At 41.8% G+C, this 20,977-nt stretch overlaps 1 pseudogene across 1 annotated transcript; it reads right to left on the reverse strand.

The window, feature by feature from the left end:
• Positions 1-16,258: 16,258 nt before the first annotated feature.
• LOC147618010 (uncharacterized) lies at positions 16,259-19,795 on the reverse strand (annotated as a pseudogene). Its single transcript, XR_015262290.1, has 3 exons — positions 18,548-19,795; positions 17,730-17,815; positions 16,259-16,568 (listed from the first exon to the last, which is right to left on the reverse strand). The product of XR_015262290.1 is annotated as an uncharacterized LOC147618010 (transcript).
• Between the last annotated feature and the right edge of the window lie 1,182 nt (positions 19,796-20,977).

Genomic DNA, 20,977 nt, shown 5'->3' on the forward strand with positions numbered 1-20,977 from the left:
ATGGTGCAAATGCAACACTTGGGTTGTCTCTTCCTCCACTCCAGGCCGGCATTCCAAACATGGGTTCCGAAAAAGCCCTCGTTTCCTGTAGAGGATGTAGCATTCGTGCAACATCCATTTGTTCATATTCAGGTGTTAAGAGGTACTTTATCCCAAGCAAGCTCATGTATTGGTCACCTTGTGTGACCCATACCTTAGCTTCCGCCGTGGGGGATGGTATATCCTCTATTTTCACAGCCAATCTATTTAAATGATCACTCTAGAGCTTTGCTCCAAACCGATTTTCACGGATGAAGACAAGTTTAGTGTCACTTCTTGGTAGGCCTGTGCCTTGTGGCTGTGAAGACGTAGTTGCGTGAAGGTCAATGAAATCATCCATTGGAACGGAAGTTTCACTGGGACTTGATAAGGAAAGGATGTCTTCCTGTATTATGCTTAGCGGTCTTTGGGCTTGTGGCTTGGGTAGATGCCCGAGTTGTGGCGCTTGAGCCTGAAGCTATAGACCTTCCGGATCGTAAATGCATATGGAAAATGCACCTTTTGGAGCGGTTTTTTTAATGATTTTTGCTAGGTTTTGCCTAGTCTTTGTGTATCTTGGCTTGTTCTTTGAGTTATCATTTTTTGTGCTTTGTGCAAAGGACTTTTGCCTTGTGTTGTTATCTCATTGCATGCTTAGTGCCTCTTACCCTTGCAGATGATTGCAAGGCTGCACTAGTCCAATTGGTCTGATGCCCTAAGTGGTTCTTTTTGATGTTCTTTACTGGATTTTTGTTCTTTTCTCCAATGTCCTTTTCAATGGTTATGTTTGGTTGTGGAGTTGATTTAGACCCTTCTGGAGCTTGGATGTTGGTCTATCCTCTTGTTTCATAAATCTCCTCAAGTGCCTCAGGCGACACCAAGTGGTCCAACCATGCTCTAAGACGAGGCAACAACGGAATACGTCCAGTAAAGAAGAAGATAGCAGCACGATCATGAAAATCTGCTAGTTGTTGTAGCAACAAAGGAGTCTCCATGCATACATCAGCCACACCACCATTATCTACTGCAGCCATTTGCATGCTATTTGCCTTCACATATTCTTGCAGAAGCTCACTAGTGATCTGTAGCAAACGTGCAAACTCCGGAGAAGGTACCTGAGAACTTTCCTCTACATTCTCTCCAACATTCACTGGAGTGTAGCTTGCATCAACATCAAGCCTTTGACGTTTTTGTTGCTCCAAGGCATCTGAAGCATAACCCACATCTTCTCGATCATCTCCTCAATAAGATCCATGTTAAGGCTATTGGCAGCCATGCCACCAACAGTAGCAGTCGGGTCATCCAAATCCATGTACAAAAGCAAAGAAAACCCGTTCTCTCAAACCCTAATTCAGCACCTGAAAACCCTAATTCAGCATTTGCGAACCCTTGAATAGTTGCTTGAACCCTTGCTGCACCCTTGAGAAAACCTGCAAACCTGATGTCTCTCTCTCTCTCTCTCTCTCTCTCTCTCTCGTGCTCTCCAGTTTCATTTTCTAGGTGCCAGTAGTATCATCTTTATTTTTCATTTTCTGGTTTTTTATCCAGACATTGTATCAGATCCACCATGATGTAGCTTTTTGGTCTCATAGGTCATTATGGCCTTTTGAAGACGTTAATATAACATTTCATTTCGTTTCATTTCTTTGCCTCTCAGGTCCGCTTCCACCGCACACCCTTCATCGTGGTATCAGAGCTACGGGTTGCTAGCATTGGAGAGCTTCGTCTCGAGGGTTTTGGGACTGTGAGCTCATTTCGGAGAGTTTTTTTGCAGCCATATTTTCAGCCAAGGATTGCCTCCTTGCCCACACATTGAGTGGGATAGTAGACACTTCTGCAGTGATTTTTTGAGGCGCTATTTTTCAGCCATTGTTGAGTGTGTGTGTGAGCTTCATACACTCTGTGCAGAGTTGTGATCTTTGCAAGGAAGCAAAGAATCGCTTCATTTTCATCTGCAGGAGGTATTTTGGGAAGCAAGGCAAGGTTTTAGAAGTTGTGTGTGTGTCCAAGTTGGAGAACAATGAGAGAAATTTATTTGCGCAGGTGTGTTTTTTGGGCCAAAAAAACACAATTTTTCTCACAACTGGCTCAGTCGGAATCAGATCTAGGTGATCCAAGGGTCTACCCTAGGGTTTTGGTACGCTCCGGATGCATCAGCGATGTCAAATTTGCCTAATTCCTAATAGATTTGCCTAATTCCTAATAGATTTGCTGCTGTTGCAAAAATAGCAAATCCATCCCATAGGAATTCTGATGTACGGATGCAGCGCATAACTTGATTTACATAGCAAGTGGCTCACTTGCCTACCAGATCTGCTTCACAGGTGTTCTTCATAGTGTTTTGCTTCAGATTTGCAGCTTTTCATTGCCCACAGGTTGCTCCCACATGCGTCTTGCAGACACAGGTTCTTCTTCTCTATGTATACATAGTGTGGTCCTCGTTCGGTAAGTTGAGCCGCATTCTTTCTTTTTGGTTGACCGCACTCCACAGGTCTTTCTACTTCAAGCGCAAGTTATTTGTCATTACTCCCGTGTTGCCATTTTGGTGGGAGTTCTCTTCAGTCCAAACGTCACAGGTGTTCGTGACAGGTGTATGCTCTTAGTTGTCTGTGTGTTGGCATAGAGATTTGTATGGACATTGGATGCATATAGTTTATGCATATGGTTCTTGACATTGTGCTCAGAGACACTAATGCATTGTGGCTTTGACATGCTTGTTTGACAGCCATTTGGACAGTGACATTGGTTTTGGCTATGCTAATGAGATTTGGTCTCACGTGGGAGACTTCTGCTTGATGCCTTGAGGACAGCTCATTTGGTTCACTTGACAGTGTCTTGCATTGGTTGCTCTATCGCCATTGAGGCATTGTTGGTTGATAGTGGGCTTTATACGCGGAGTGAGACACTCCTGTGGCATTGAGGATAGCCCGTATGTACGCTTATTGAGGACATGTACTATTTGTCAGCTTGTTTTGGATTGCAATCTTTTGTGAGGGTCATAGTGAGGTTTTATTGAGCTGGGGGATTCTCGAGGTGGAGATCCCTTCGGTGATACAGGTGTGGAGCAATCCATCGACCACCCCCTTTGCATCGACTAATGTATGGACATGAGGTCTCAATGACATAGTTATTTACTGGGACAAATTTGCACTTGGTTGCATATGCCATACCGCTCATTCTAGCATCGTTATATGCTATTTTGGTCACTTTATCATTGGCTGGTTTTTAGGTTATTTTGGGCATTTTACGCTGTTATGCTGTCGAAATTCTGCTGGAATTTGTAGCATAAGCGAGCTAGTTTATGCCTTTAGTGATTGCTTGTTTCTATCAGTCTATTTTGGCCGTTTTCAACTGGTTTTAGTGCCATTGTGCTGCTGAAATTTTGTTAGAACTTTCTTGTACTTGTTTTTGCTCTTATGGCGTCGTCTATGAGAGACAGAGCCGTTTATGACATAAAGAAGTTTGATGGTTCAAACTTCACGTTATGGAAAGAGCAGATACATGATGTCTTAGTACAAAAAGGGCAACGTTTACCTATTCTCCATGCACAGTTAGCAGAGAATATGGGTATGACTCAGATCCAGTGGGATGAGCTTGATGCGTTTGCCAGATCCACCATTTGGTTACATCTTGCCAAGTCAGTGTATTTCACAGCGTTAGAGTGTGTGACAGCTCATGCAGTTTGTGTTGGGATTCTAAGGGGGATGTACACATGTTCCATTCATGTCAATAAAGGTAGAGAAAGAAGATGAAAGCGCCTTCTAGAAATAAAGCTTTATATTATGAAAAATGAGCTACAAAAGATATGCATAAGATGCTTATGAGATGTTTACAAGCATGAGAGGTGCCCTCTTATATAGGCTTTAGAATGAAGTTCTAGATTGTTCTAGGCAAGGTTCCCACATGGCTAAGTAGGAAGTGAGAGCAACATGGGTTTACTCATCAACCTCCCTCTTAAACACATGCTTGAACTTCACTTGAAAGAAGAAAATGTGGTTCATGGTGGTTCTCATATGGATTCAACACCTATGACCTACATTGATCAAAGGATTGGATTCAACATTAAGGTTCAAATGTGATTCAATGATGGTTCTCATATGGATTTATCATCAATGATCTACATTGATTCAACATAATGGTTCTCATAAAAATTAAAGCTTCAATACAAGGATTCAACATAAGGAGTTGGAAATGAAATTTGATTTAATAAATATCTTGATATTCAAAGGTTTGAATTGAGCCATTGTTGGAGCTCCCTCTAGCATGCTTTTTGTTAGAATTAGAAGCAAGAGAGATGGTTGGAGAAGAGGATGCGGAAGCGGAAGTAGATGCGGAAGCAATGAAGTTGATTTGCTCGCCTTCGTCACCATAGTCACCATCATTATCATCATCACTACTATGTGTGTAGTGGAGATTGTTGGGAATACTTTTACCTCTTTGGTTGTTGTTGGAGGTATTGTTGGTGTTGGGTCCTCGAGTGTTGGTGTTGCAAAATTGAGGTCGATGCCCCGTTTTGCCACACTTGGTGCACTTCTTAACTTTGTAGCAATTTGAAGACAAATGATTTATCTTGGCACAATGCTTGCATGGAGGAAAGTGCTTGGAAGTGGATGATGCATAAAGTGCATGGTTTGTAGCTACTCCTTGATTATTAGAGTGTTTCTTTTCTTCTTCTTGATGTGAATGCGCTATGCTTTCAAGAGAAGGAATGGGTTCCTTTTCCTTAAGCACGGTTACAATATTATCATAATGCAATGGGAGTGATTTAAGTAATACGGCTATCTTATCTTCTTCTTCTATGTTGCATTGAATATATGTAAGTTGAGTGCAAATACTTTTAAGTTGATTTACTAAGCTAGATAGGCCCTCATTATTTTGCATAGTAAGGCCATATAATTGCATTTTTAAGGAGATCTTTGAGTGCTTGGATTTAGCACCAAAAGTTCTCTCTAATGTATCCCATGCTTGCTTAGAAGTAGTAGCTTGATCTAGATAGTGTATGATTTCATCCGCCACACTGAGGAGAATGCCCAAAGCTTTTTCATCTTTACTTTGCAAATCCCATTGTTGTGCTCTAGAGAGTTGTGTTTCATCTTCTACTTCGGTAGTGATAACACTCCATAACCCCTTTCTCATTAGATAACCCTTACTTTAACTTGCCATGTATGAAATCCTACCCCATTGAACATGCATATGTCTTCCTTTCCCATGATGTGTGTGTGGTAGTGATTTTGCAATGCAAGGGATGTCCTATCAAGAGACTCTCTTGATGGAGTCTAACCCTTTACAATCAAGCAATGGCAATGTAGCAAAATGAAAATGAAGTAAAGTAGAGTAGAGAGGCTTGAAATGTAGCTAGTCTTGTTACCGCATGTAGCTATCCAATGCCGGGTTGAAGTAGACTTGAGAAGAGCTTCTCCCTCTTGATGTAGAGCCTCCAAATGATGATAAAATCAGCCCTTTGTTTACTGTTTTGCTGATTTGAAGCTAGCTCCGTTTCGATGTAGAAATAGCCCCCGCAATGTAGCTAGTCGCCGTCGATTTGATGTAGACAATGTCGACAATTGAAGCACTATGTAAGATAAGCCTTTAAGTAGCTAAATAGAGCATCCATAATGAAGATTAGGGGCTGAAAAGAGGTTTTAATTTTTTGAAATTAAAACAGAGAATTAATTAATGCAAAATCTTGACTATTAACTAGTAACTAGTTAACTAGTCTTGCCGCATTAGTGAATAGAGCTATAGGCTTCAAGTAGGAATGATTTAGGCATGATTAGGACATGGTTAGTGGCTGATTTAGGTCTGAAATTTCAGCTATGGAAGCTTGAAAAATTCAGCTGTGGTTTATTGAAATAGGAGAAAGAAGAAGAGAGCTAGGAGGAAACTAGTCATGCAAGAGTGAAGTGAAATGAAGTTATGGAGTTGGAGATGGAGCTTGGAGCTGATTTGGGGCTGAGCAAGGAGGCCATGGAAGCTTGCAAGAGCAGGAGGAGAGCTGAAAATGTTGGCGCCTTCAAGAAATGAAGCAATTCTATGCATTTTCCCCCATTTTCCCCCTCTAGAGAGAGAGTAGGTGGCCCAAAAGTCAAACTAACCTACTTGCCCACTTGCCCACTTGGCTTGGCTTCACTTTTCCACCCTTTTAGGATAAAAATTCGTGGGTATGAGCGAGGAAGAATATCTACCTAAAAGTGAGAGTGTGTACACCTAAAAGTAGCTAATGCCCATGAGGAGCCTTGAATGCTCTGATACCAGTTGTTGGGATTCTAAGGGGGATGTACACATGTTCCATTAATGTCAATAAAGGTAGAGAGAGAAGATGAAAACTCCTTCTAGAAATAAAGCTTTATATTATGAAAAATGAGCTACAAAAGATATGCATAAGATGCTTATGAGATGTGTTTACAAGCATGAGAGGTGCCCTCTTATATAGGCTTTAGAATGAAGTTCTAGGTTGTTCTAGGCAAGGTTCCCACATGGCTAAGTAGGAAGTGAGAGCAACATGGGTTTACTCATCAGTTTGGCAGAAGCTATGTAGCACTTATGTGAAGAACACAGCGAGCAATAAGGTGTTCTTGATGCGTAGATTATATAGTCTACGGATAGAGGAATCTGCTAGTGTTGCCAGTCACCTCAATGAGTTTGACTCTTTGTTTGCTTAGATTCGTTTTGCAGAACATGAATATTGATGATGAGATGAAAGCCATTCACTTGCTTTGCTCATTGCCACCATCATGGGATACGTTCTGCATAGCCATTAGTAATTCTGCACCTAATGGTAGACTTGTATACAATGACATCTCTAGAGCTTTACTCTCAGAGGAAATCCGTTGCAAGTCTATGGGTAGCTTGCATCATGGGGGCGAAACTTACACTGTGTAGAAAGATGGCAAACAACGTGGAAGAGGTGGCTCTAGACAGCGTGGTTCTGACAAGGATGGCAAGAAGACATTCAGTGTCATTTATGTGACAAGTATGGTCGTTACAAGAAAGACTGTTATGCGTGGAAACGTGAGAAAGGCAAGAATAAGAGCAATGCGGATGATACAAAGCAAGAGACAATGAAAAGTGAAGAGATCAATGTTGTTACTGATACTCAGGACAACAGTGTGGTAGCAGATCTACAAGACATTCTATGTTTGGAAAGTTCTCTGTCAGCTGAAGTTCTTGTCTCGACGGACATGTGTCACACACATGGATCTTAGATTCAGGTGCTTCTTTTCATGTGACTCCGCACAGAGAGTGGTTTAGCCGTTATGAAGAGACTGTTGGCACAGTCACTCTTGGGGACAGTTATCAGTGTGACATTGTTGGCATTGGCAACATTACCATGGCTTTCTCAAATGGCAGTCGTATGGTCATTGAGAATGTGCGTCACATGCCCAATCTGACTCGCAATTTGGTTTCATGCGAACAGTTAGATGATTTGGGATACAGAGTCGATTTCCACAATCAGTCTTGGCGGATTACTAAGGGTAGCATGGTTATTGCTAGCGGTACAAAGCTTGGTTCTCTTTATCCATTATTTGTATCTCCTAAGAATAGTGTCTTATCTGTAATAACTGAGCTGTCGAATGTTGCTTTGTGGCATAGCCGGTTAGGACATATGTCCAGAAAGGGAATGGAAACTCTGTCTCGTTCGGGTTATTTGCCTTCGTTATGTTTTGATGATTTTCCTTTCTGTGAGCATTGCATGTATGGAAAACAAACCCGTACTTCACGTAACATTACATTTGAGAAGGATAGACAGCCCTTAGAGCTTGTGCGCATAGTGATGCATGCAGCCCCATGCCTACTCGGTCTCTTGGTGGCACATCTTACTTTGTCACGTTCATTGATGATGCAACTAGGAAAGTTTGGGTTTATGCTATGAAGTCAAAAGACGAGACGTTTTCTAACTTCTAGAAATTCTTGTCTAGCGTCGAAACTCAGTCTAGTAGAAAGCTCAAGGCTTTGCGTTCAGACAACAGTGGTGAATATGTTTCACATGAGTTCGCTGACTTCTGTGTGCAAGAAGGGGAATCAAGCGGGAGTTTACTGCTCCGTATACCCCAGCCCAAAACGGTGTTGCTGAAAGGATGAATCGAACGATTCAGGAAAGAATCCTATCAATGCTTTCACATGCTAATCTGACACAAGGATTTTGGGGCAAAGCGCTACACACAGCGGTCTATCTCATTAATCGTTCTCCGAATGCGTCATTGAGCTTTAAAGTGCTTGAGGAGTTATGGTCAGGACATAAAGTGTCATATGATAAGCTCAGGACTTTTGGCTGTGAGGCTTATGCACATGTGCCGAAGGAACTTCGTGCTAAGCTAGATTTCAAGTCGAGAAAGTGCATATTTATTGGCTATGGATTGGATGGTCAATTTGGCTATCGTTTGTGGGATCCAGAGAGCAGATCCGTTATCCGTAGAGCAGTGATGTGGTCTTTAATGTGTCTAAGATACACAGACAGCCAGTGAAGGAGGTTGAATTCCAGAAAGTTACATTCTTTGATGTTTCACCTCCACTATCCTCTCAGGAGAGACAGCTCAAGAGCCTCTTGTTCCGCAAGTGGTTAATGCTCCTGTCATGAGAGCTAATGATGAGCAAGCTAGCACCAGTCAGCCAAGAAGATCTCAGAGAGTCTCACATTTGCGAGAGCGGTTTATTCCTGGTGTTGATTTTGTGTTGCTGATAGATGGTGGTGAGCCTTCTTTTGTTACAAAGAGGCTATGCTAGCTAAGGATCATGCTAAGTGGGAACTTGCGATGAAAAGTGAGTTGTGTAGCATTGAAAAGAATGAGACTTGGGAACTTGTGCCATTGCCGAAGGATAAGAAAGCGTTATCGTGCAAATGGGTTTACAAGTTTAAGTTTGCATCTAGTGATTCAGAGCCTAAGTACAAGGCTCGTTTGGTAGCTAAAGGATTCAAGCAGGAATATGGTATAGATTTCGAGGAAATCTTTTCGCCAGTGGGTCAAGATAATGACACTGCGCATGTTGCTTGGATTAGTTGCTACACAGGATCTGGAATTGGTCCAGATGGATGTCAAAACTGCTTTCTTACAAGGAGATCTAGAAGAAGAGATCTATATGGAGCAACTTGAAGGGTATGCTAAATGTGGCAAGGAACATCTGGCAGTGATGCCTTTTGACACTAGAATGTTACCTAGGGGAGCGAACAAGGGGCAGAAGGGAGGACCATGTGGGAAAAGTGTCAAAGTGTCAAATCCCAATCGTTTTCCATTCATTATGGGAGAGTTAGAGGGGGGTGGGTCTACTCCAACCAAGATACGATGAAATTGGTCCACCCAAGAAGTTATACAATTTATCTCTGTAGCAGAGTTGATTGGGAAAATAAAAAAGAAGTAGCGGGCCACCCCTACCACCCAAAAATGGGGTATTCGGCAGGAGTCATAGAGTACATTTGATCGTAGCGTCTAGAACCAAGACGACAGAGCGCTTCCACTCAGTGTCAACCCAAACCCATGTACCTTGGTGTGTACATCCGTTACACCCTCAGCATAGAGCAGCTGATGAAATTGAGCAGCGTGCTCTCCTGTTCCGTCAAACTTCTTACAAAACTTCTGGAGCATTGTTGGGCGGACACAAAAGTCATTGTTAAACTCTAAACTTTCTTCTAATGGTTCCTCAATCAAAACATTAGAAGAAAGTTTAGAGTTTTGATTGAGGAATCATTAGAAGAAATGGTTTTGGTGGTTGTGGTGGTAGTACCCACATTGGTATAAATGCCTTAGCCTAATTGTAGTAAAGACCAATGGTGGTATAGGTACTATCGGCTGACTACTCCCATTGCAAATGCAATGTCCGATCTCGTAGCTACCATAGCATACATGAGACTACCACAAGTTGAAGCATAAGGAATCTTAGCCATTAAAACTTTTTCCTCATCTGATTTGGGACAATCATCCTTGCTGAGTTTCATATATGTAGGCAATGGAGTACTCAATGACTTCCCACTCTGCATATTGAAATGCTCAAGCACTCTATGCACATACTCCTTCTGAGATAGGTATAACAACCCTTTCTTACGATCTCGAGTAATACGCATACCTATATTTGGCATCACCCAAATATTTCATGTCAAACTGACTGCTCAGCTTCTTCTTTAAGTTAGCAATGTCTTTCTGTGAATGCCCAGCAATAAGCATGTCATCCACATACAGGGTAAGCATAATCAATTGTCCATCTCTCGGCTTCTTCACATAGAGACATGGATCCTCAGTACTGTGCTTAAATCCTTGGGAATGCATAAATGTATCAAACTTTTGATATCACTACCTGGGTGCCTGCTTCAGTCCATAAAGACTAATCCTAGCAAAAAGCATTGGGATGCTGTGAAATCGATTCTCAGATACTTGAGTGGCACAGCAAATAGACAGTTATGCTATGGTCGTGGAGATTTATACATTGTGGGATATGTTGATAGTGATTATGCAGGTTGTGTGGACAACAAGAGATCTACTACTGGTTGGATCTACACATTTGCTGGTTCTGCTATCTCTTGGAGATCAGTTCTTTAGGATTGTAAATCAGTATCCACTACAGAGGCAGAGTATGTGGCTGCTAGTGAAGCATGCAAAGAAGCTATATGGCTTACTTGTCTAGTGGGAGATCTTGGACTTGAGAAGAAAATGTCAGTACTTCACTATGACAGTCAGAGTGTTATTGCCTTGGCAAAGAATCCGGTGTTTCATGCTAAGACGAAACACATTGATGTGCGATATCACTTCGTACGTGATTGCCTGGCAGATCAGTGGGTTGACTTGGTGAAGATTCATACAAGTGACAACACAGCAGATGCACTCACAAAAAGTCTCTCCCCCTGAGCAGTTCCAACACTGTCGTCGGGCATTGCGTGAAGATGCTACTCTTCTTCACTAACAATATACTTTGTACAGTATGGCCTTAGGCTAAATGACATAACCAAGAACTCATTCTAGCCAAAACATGTTCACAAAGCAATTTTGGAAGCATCTTCTCCCTAACCTGCATGTGGTGATATCCAAATCTAAACCTATAGAATGGTTTACAAACTGGAAAAGTGAAAATCATATAACATCCTCAAGCTCAAAACTTCTATCAATACTTATATTTAGATCCTCCAAAGGTATGCTTTGATCCTCTAGATAAGTGGTTCCTAGCTTTCATCTTCACCTATACCTACTAGGCATGATGCTACAATTGGTGCTAGTGGTTGTGCACCAAGCATAGGTGCCAACAATTGAAAAAGTGTTTGTTGTTGACCTAATATTGGTAAAAGTCCCAAATTTCCTTGACTTGAATTATTTGCATGTAGGTTCTTGAGCCAACATTGTGCTTTTCTATGGATTTTTTGTCAAAAATGCATGCGATCGGTTGTTCTTGCAGCCTAACATTGATGGTGCAACAACTCAGCTTGAGGATGTCATATTTGAGCACTTCTTAATTGCTACAATAGTGGTAATTTTTCATCTGATTAAGCATCCTTACACAACTCTCAAAACTAGAGACCTATCCTAACAAGTTTAGTCTAGGGGGTGTTTCTCTAGATGCAATGATTCGTGCAATCTAACCACCTTATGGAAGTGAGAAAACCAATCTAGTGCAAGTCCATGTGCTCACTAGAGCTTGAGCAGTGGCTACTAAGGGAGTTACTTCAAGATCCATTTGGATCAGAAAATTTAGGAGAGGACTCCCTTAGAAGCCATAAAATCAAAGGGAGTTACTTCAAGATCCATTTGGATTAGAAAATTTAGGAGAGGACTCCCTTAGAAGCCATAAAATCAAAGCAAAAAGCTAAGACCACCAAAAGCAAGTCAGTTCAAAAGTCAAGAGTAGGTTAACTAAAAGAACTATTGGGCAACATCATACTAATCTAAACACAATATTTGAGGATTCAAAGCAAACCGCAAATGCATCTTCTTTAGTACATGCCCATCCGATCCAACCAATCTACTAGTAAAAAAGGCCACAATCTAGATGTTGAAGAAGTGGAAAAGTATGAAGACGCCCAACAAAAGTTTGTAGTTCGATTCCAAATATTCAAAGATCCTCCCAAAGATACATCATACACCAAGTCAGCCAAGCAAAAGACTTCCTCAAATGTAAAATCAGGGTATCAACAAATTGGTTTACCAGTTGGACATCACATGGTGCTTCAAAACCTCCTACCCTATCAACAAGTGCTACAAGTCTAAGAGGTCATGCAAACACGAGCGAGCCACAAGATTTCATACATGCTTATATGGCTACCACAAAAGTTGAAGACTTCTTGAAGAATTACAACATTAAATTGCTTACAAAGAAAAGAGAGCCATCTACAAAGGCATCTTCTAGTAAGAGTATTGGCCACATCTACCCATGGATATTGTACAGATAATAAGAAGGTCAATTTGGGACAAACACATGGGCACCGTCCCATTAGGACTTTGACATTCACCTCATGAAGTAGGAATATTGTAACTAGGTACTCCAAGGATTACAATGATAACCAGAGGAAATAAAAGAAGAAAAAATGGGGGTGCAAAAATCAAAAATAACAAATCCAAAAATGAAATTGTTCACAAAAATCTAATTAGGGTGTGTTTAGTTACCTGGCTCGTGAAAATTTGACTCGTCCGACATGACCACATGGAATCCTCATGAAAACCCAAGAAGGTGCAATTTCTCTCATAAATAATATTTGGGATAATCATTGTGTATCATATTTCATGCCTTTTCTATTTATTTTATTTTCGCACCACTATATTAGCACTCAAGGTGGCTAATTACAGTACATTTGTATGGTTGACTTGCATGGTTGCGGATAGATAATTGGAACTTAATTGCCCACACACATGCACAAGTGCACAAGTGAGAAGAGTGGAGAAACCTCAACAAAAACTTTAGAAGTAATGACAGCTCTTGGAGTGCTAAATGCACTCTACATGCTATATCCAATTGTATAAGAACCCATTGTATATCCTCTCTCGCACATCATAAGCTCGGAAATCTCAATTTTGTGTATGCAACCTAGGATTTCCCATCCTTAGACACATGCATTACGCACTCTTTTTGTTCAACCCAAGCACTTGTACAACATACTGTGTTAAGAAAGGTAGGTTGAGAAGGTAGGTTAATCGGGGTAAGCAACTCTCCCATTAGGGATAACCTTCGTATACTAGTCAGGTTAGAGCTATTTGGTTAGACATTTGGTAGCAATACCTTATGGATGACATATGTGAATAGCTTTTGCTAGCCATATCAACAACTCGGGGCGTTCACTATATGTAAACCCTCTATATCACTTGCGTTCAAGGCCTATTTTAAAAAACCCTTATCTGTAAAAATTTATTGAATAAAATAAACCCTTTTCCTATTTAACTGTAAATGCCCCCTTTAAATGGTACCCTTCTGTTGAACCCATGTGATACACTTACATATTTTTGAGTGACCTCCTCGAGATCAACAAAAATAGGGAACACCATTCTCTATATTCTAAGTTCACGAATGAATTTTGACAACTAGTTCTTCAAAAAATGGAGACTACTTTGAAACCGAGTTTCTTATATCATTCTAATACTGATGGTCAAATTAAGAGAGTGAATCTAATCTTAGGGGATATACTATGTGCATTATGTCTCTAAGAAGCAGTCTTCATGGGAAGATTCTCTTCATATAGTGGAGTTTGCATGTAGCATACTAGTATTAGTTATGGTCCTTTTATGCTTATGTATGAGTTTCGAGCTAGATCTCTTCTAACGCAAGACACACTAATGATAAAGCAAGAATTTTCTTGCAAGTCATGCAAGAGATGTACTACTTGGCTTAACGGTCCATTATAAGCGCACAGGATTGAGACAAATTCTATGCAAATGGATGATGTTCCCCTCTATAATTCTCAAAAGGAACATTGGTCTATTTACAAGTTCCAAAGGATTTAGAGACTTTGTCTAAAGGGATTCCACATGGGAGTGTTAACCACTTTCTTGTACGCTCCAACTACAGTAAGCAGGAAGGTGACAATGACAAGAATAAGTTTGATTAGTGAATCTTGATGTAATTATTTCCATGCATATGCAAAAAACCACTATGTAGTATGATTTTAACAAGCTTTTCCTGCATTTCAGTTTTGCCAGCATTTCGTAATAATTTTTCCTGTGTCTAAAAACTGCCAGTTGTAGTCCAGGCATGTTTGTGTAGTTTCTAACTTTTTAAGTGTCCCAGGAGCACGGCCATATTATGGGCGTCCCACGGGCACCCGGACAAGTTCTTTTTGCTATTTAAAAACCAGAACTAAAATCTGTAAGGATATAATTTTGGGATTGAAGCAAAAAATATTTTCAGAATTTGTGTATTCTCTGTATCATATTGCTCAACTTCTGACCGTCCTACGTATATCACATTGTGCAAACATAATCTAAAAACCAAAAGACCTTTGTCCCGCTCCTACTGGGTGGACTAGAGAGGAGTCAAAATGCCTGCTTCTGAAAACACCTGAACTGAGCACAACTGCAGCGGCCGTTCTAGGGCAAAACTGGCCCTCAAAAAAATGTCTAGCATCACTAGCCTGGAACACACACGCAAAATCAGGGGACACCACCAGCACGCACGCTGGAAACATGGTATAACTCTATGCACTCACGTAAACAATGCAACTCACACACTTAGTACACTTCCACTTGCACACCCAACCACACACGCAAGGGAATGCGCCCTTCTCGGGATGTAAGATAGACAAGAATTATATTAAGAGGGAGAGAAGAGAGAATGCGGAGTCGTTCGCCTAGAGCACACACGCATCGTAGATCTCAACCACACGCCACTCACTGCATACACCTACAATACACATAGGACACAACAAGAGTGTACCACATTGCGAGAAAACAACACACGGCGGTTACCACAAATCACCACTTCTATTGCTTGTTGTAGAGATGGACAAGTGCGCAATCCCGCAATGCGTTGTGTCAAGAGTTCCACAAGTCGAGCTCTCAAACACCCAAGTGGAGCTCTCTGTGTGTGTCTGCTCAAACTAGGCCTAACACCCCCCTTTTATACTTCTCCTAGCTTTTTTTAAAAACAAAAACATATCTCTTACATGCACTTCAAAACAAGCATCATCTTTTTGTTGTTCAAAAACAGTGTTAATTATCAGAAAAGCATGAATCCTTTGCATGAAAGCATAGATCTTTTCATTAGCTTTGATTTGAGCACTACCACGCCCTTTTTTGACACCCAAAGCTCAAGTTATGCCCAAAATAATGAAGGGAGGTCGAGAGAGTGCGACAACGCTGTTTTGGTAGTTCCACTTGCTTTTTTCCTCCACCACACGCTCTAAAAGTAGGAACCACATGTTGTTCATGCAAAAAGCATCTAATTTATGAACCAACCACTTTCCATAAAGCATGCACCCAAAAATGATTGCTAGGCCTTGCACACAAACTCTGCAACACTTTCTCCAAACTTAGAGGCTCCATATCTCTCAGCTTGAGACTCCGTTTGAGGAATTGTCGAGAGCGATTGCTTGATTATAACCTTGATACCTTAGACCCTCTAGTGCACTGCCGCAACCCTCTGCCAAACTGTGTCCAAAATGGTTGTCCGACCTCCCGCAAAAGCACTATTTTTTGACTTGCAACCCCTGATAAATCAACTTCTGACCGTCCTATATACATCACACTGTGCAAACACAATCTAAAAACCAAAAGACCTCTGTCCCGCTCCTATTGGGTGGGCTAGAGAGGAGTCAAAACGCCTGCTTCTGAGAACACTTGAACTGAGCACAGCACCATTCTAGGGCAAAACTAGCCTTCAGAAAAACGCCTAACATCACTAGCCCAGCCTAAACACGCAAAATCAGGGCACCATCAGCACGTGCAGTGGAAACATGGCACAACTCTAGACACTCACGTAAACACTGCAACTCACACCCTTAGTACACTTCCACCTGCACACCCAACCACACACGCAAGGGAATCCGCCCTTCTCGGGATGTAAGATAGATAAGAAGTATATTAAGAGGAAGAGGAGAGAGAATGTGGAGTTGTTTTCCTGGAGCACACATGCATCGTAGATCTCGACCACACACGCCACTCACTGCATACACCTGCAATACACACATGACACAACAAGAGTGTACCACAATGTGAAGAAACAACACACAGTTATCGCAAATCACCACTTTTATTGCTTGTCGTAGAGATGTACAAGTGCACAATCCCGCAGCGCGTCGCATCAAGAGTGTACCACAATGTGAGAAAACAAGACACGGTTACTGCAAATCACCACTTTTATTGCAACACACATGACACAACAAGAGTGTACCACAATGTGAGAAAACAACACACGGTTACCACAAATCACCACTTTTATTGCTTATCGTAGAGATGTACAAGTGCGCAATCCCGCAGCGCGTCGCATCAAGAGTTCCACAAGTTGAGCTCTCAAACACCCAAGTGGAGCTCTCTGTGTGTCTCTGCTCAAACTAGGCATAACACCTCCCTTATATACTTCTCCCAGCTTTTTTTAAAAAACGAAAAAATCTCCCTTATATGCACTTCAAAATGAGCATAATCTTCTTGCTGTTCAAAAACAGTGTTAATCATGAGAAAATCATAAACTCTTTGCATGAAAGGGTAGATCTTTTCATTAGAAGGGTGGTAGAAGGAGAGGGGGCCCATACTCATCAGAGGGAGAGAGGGTTGGCGGGAGGGGGAGGGGGCACAAACACACAAAGCAAGAGGACTGTGCTTTGCTTTTGCCAGAACGCAAGCACAAGGGAGAGAGCAGTAGTTGTTGGTAATCACAACGCAGACGGGGGGAGAGAGAGAGAGGGCTTGTTTGTCTCGAGCAATAGGTGGAGGAGATGAAAAGAGAGGGAGCCACTACACAAAGCATCCAGCTTTTCGTTTAGAAATATGGTTCACAAAGCAAAAACAAAGACGAAAAACAATAAACAAAACAAAACAAACAAAACAACAAAAACTAGAAAAAGAATTTTTTACAAAACAATTACCTAATTGAAGGAACCTTCCAAAAATAAACATAAACACTCACACACAATCATACAAAGACTTGATCATTAATAAGAACTTAAAACTACTCTACTGAGATACTAATCAATAACGCAAAATAGCAAAACAGAACTATAAACTCTAGTCCTAGAGCACTTACAAACAAGAACAAAACATTAAGCTAAACTTTAAAAAGAATAGGACTCGAAAGTGCAAACCTTTAACTCCAATGTTTGTCCAGACATGAAGTGTAGGTTCATCAACTCTATCATGCATAGTGTGGACAATAAGCTACGACATCCCCACTCACGTCATCAGTGCCCAAGAGTAGGTGCAGGTTTGTATAAGGTTATTTCAAAAGAATATACTTTATAAAACCAACGAGCTAAGTTTCTATCACTCTCCCGAGGTGATGGGCATACTCAGTCATGATAGAGTCTAGCACTCCAAGACTACTCTATGTCAACAAAGAAACACAAACGTAGGAAAGAACTAAACTAACTCTATAATCAGTTGGAGCAAGAAAGAGTTACAAATCAAACTTAAAAGACTAAACAAAGTTTACTTTGAGTTAGAACATCAACCCCTACTTTAAGATGGAACAAGCCACATTTACAAAAAAAGCCTTGAACTAAGAATTAAGTGGGTTTTTCAGCTCCCCACTTCTATAAAACTTACTTTGTATCATTCTAAACGTTCCAAAAGCTGAAATACCAAAGATGAACTTACTTTTTATCATTTTAAACATTCCAAAAGTTGAAATCGATCATGATGATGTAGAAAACACTGCCAACATCCCAAAATGAAAGCCAAGTCTGCCAACATCCCAAAATGAAAGCCAAGTCATACATATGAATGAGTAAATAAGCCTATAACAAGTGAAGCACCACGTTTAACATTATACCAAACACACGTTTAACATTATACCAAACATCCAAGAAAGATGTCAAGCTTGATTGTCCCAAGGATATCTCATTGAAATATCTATCCCAAAAAAAAAAAAAACATGTGCAACCCAAGGAGACACTGAGATATCTATCCCAAAAAAAACATGTGCCAGGGCAAACCTACATGCATCACACATTGAACTATATGTGCTCTTCCACTTCATGCACTCTTGTTACCTTTCTCCTCTGCTGGTGTCTCACATACACCACTCACACCGGCTCAGCCTTAACTGGTCCTTCTGTCTGATATAAAGGGCCATAGGCCTCATATGACTTATTAGACATGCACTCTTGAATTTTCGCAATCCTCTCCTTTGCCGTCACCAGCTTTTCTTTTTCTTTCACCAGCTTTTCTTCTTCTTTTGCCAGTTTCTGTGACATATTTGAAAGTTGCCAGATCCTTGAGACTTCTGTAGAGAGCCTTGCGACTGCCGCTTTGGTGCTTGAAGCCTATGAAGATGAGGTCCTGGAAATCTCTGCAGAAGTCGCAAGGCTCTCTGCAGAAGTCGTAAGGCTCTCTGCAGAATGCATTTCCCGGCTGCGGCCGGAGATAAAGTACACCTTTTTCTTATAATACAGAATGCAGGGATCAGACAGTACCTTGTCTCGGTCAGGGACATAGTACCACGTCTCCTGGAGAGCCACCAATGACTTGTCTTTGTCTTTCACCAATGACTTGTCTTTGTCTTTCACCAATGACACGCCATTAGACCCTGCCACTAAAAGCTTGAACCAAAAACCTACATCACGGAAATCCCCGTGTTGCCACTAAAAACTGGCATGAATTTCTGTGAACTGCTCCATTAAATGCTCTTCTGTGGCGAGGAGGTTGCCATGCCGATACTCAGTTGGGCATGTCCCTCGGAGGTAGAGACACTTCTCAACATCCAGGTTATACTTATCTGGGTGGGTACTCATGAACTTTCTCAGAGCCTCCCTTATCTCCTAAGCGCTTGGAGGATAACACAGCACAAGTTTACCTCTGGTTCTGGTATCACTGTTGGAAATTAGCCCGGTACTCTGCTCAGACCCCATCAAGATTACCCTGACGCGCTTACCATCAGCTTGCGTCTTCGCCCATGAAACTAGCTGTAAAACATCTGCTTCAGCCAGCTTTTCAATATGGTCAACTATGAAGACCAGATGCTTTCGTCTAAATAGTTTGACCCAGAAAGACAATTCGCTAAGGATTTCCAGTCCTGCCTCAGGACGCCTCCATGACATAAAAAGACTTCTGTACCTTTGATTGATAGTCGCCTGTATGGCTTTGAAAGACTGTTGTGCAGCCCCGTCAAGATAAATTGCTGCTCCCCTATCCCTTGCAGCATCACATAACTGTGTAGTCTTACCGATTCCAGGCCATCCAACCATCATGTAGAAAAATCCATCTGGAACTTTGTCCAGCAGAGCTTTAGTATCCATATTTGTAGAAGGGATCCACATTTGGTCTTCCCCATGATTTCCCCGGCATGCCAGATATACACAGTAACCCTCATTCGCAACCACCACCGTGAAAACAAGGCCCAGAACTTAACACCAGAACTTCAACCTGGAAGGGGAAGATGAGAGAGGAAGGCCTGCGGAGAAGGATGGGGTAGAGGAAGATGTGAGAAGTCGACGGAGAGAGAAGGCATCCCTGTGGTGATGTGGGGCGCATCCCGGAAGCCACCCCCCTGTGGTGAAGCATAGGTGTGGCGGGCCGAGGATGAGAGAAGCCGAAACTGGATACGGGCACTGGAGGTTAGAATCCGCCTCATCAATGGAGAATGAGAATGAGATCTCGACTCTACAGTTCGAAGTGCTCGAATTTCGAAAACAACCTAGGGTTTAGGCCGGTTACAGACCGCCATTGTGCCCAAACAAATAAATTGAACCCACGTCGGATTTGGGCAGTTTAGGATACACACCTCACACCGCCAAAAGCTCCTGCCTTTTGCACGCCTAGTTGGCAGACTTAGCGCCAAATCCTTACAGTAGATTAAGGTTGGGCCCCTGAGGTCCCTCAGCTTTGAGAAGGCCCTCATATTCCCGGTACTTTATATGGATTCGAGGGGATATGAGATGACGGGAAGGCCTCATGTAGGGCATACATGTGTGCACCTTAGAGCTGGACCCAGTGTTATTAAACAGTGTCGTTGTTCGAATCGTATCCATCCTCTGCACATTGCTCACATTCCATCTCCATCTGGAAGAAGGGCCCAGCTTGACAAGGCGATGTTGTATTAGGGGGCTGTCGTTGTTTAAAGTCCACATAGGGCAGGGGCGCTGGACAGCCTCCTCTCTCTCACAACGCTCCCTCGAGCAGCTCTCTCTCTCTCTCTCTCTCTCTCTCTCTCTCTCTCTCTCTCTCTCTCTCTCTCTCTCTCTCTCTCTCTCTCTCTCTACAACTTTGTGTCTCACTCGCCCTCTCTTCTGGTGCAAAAGATATATCTATTCTACAGACAAGGGTGTGAGATGAAGGTGCGATCGAATACAGGGCCTATTGCAAGTGCCAAAGCTTGCAGCTGGGTAGCCCGAACTTCAACATACCTACACAGATCGGGATACCTAACAGATCAGGGAGATTAGAGCTCGGACTCCCTTGGCTTTCATGTTCGAGTCCAGAACTTCTGCAAAACATGGGGGGTGTGTTCTTTCTTCTGCTGGCTTTCTACCTTTGTCATCTACAAAAGATGTGTGTAATAGTAATGATAAACCCAAATTTAATAGTGAATGTTAATCATACTTTGTTCTTAAGAAACAAGTTAAAAGTTAGAACAAGTTAAAAGATTAAGATGGCCTGCCAAGGACATAGTGTTATCCCATGTTTCATTTTCTCTAAGAAAAACTTTTTGGCCTGCCAAGGACATAGTGTTATCCCATGTTTCATTTTCTCTAAGAAAAACTAATGATGGTTTTTTTTGGGCCTTCAATGCCAGATTTTCAGCTTGAGAGAACCAAGGCTATTGATTAATCCTTTCACTCATTACTTCAACAACTCTCTCTCTCTCTCGTCCCCGCACATACACTCTCTCTCTCTCTCTCTCTCTC

The sequence above is a fragment of the Cibotium barometz genome, chromosome 36, assembly GCF_041138505.1.
Source record: "Cibotium barometz isolate CiBa-2024 chromosome 36, ASM4113850v1, whole genome shotgun sequence".
NCBI classification, from domain to species: Eukaryota; Viridiplantae; Streptophyta; class Polypodiopsida; order Cyatheales; family Cibotiaceae; genus Cibotium; species Cibotium barometz.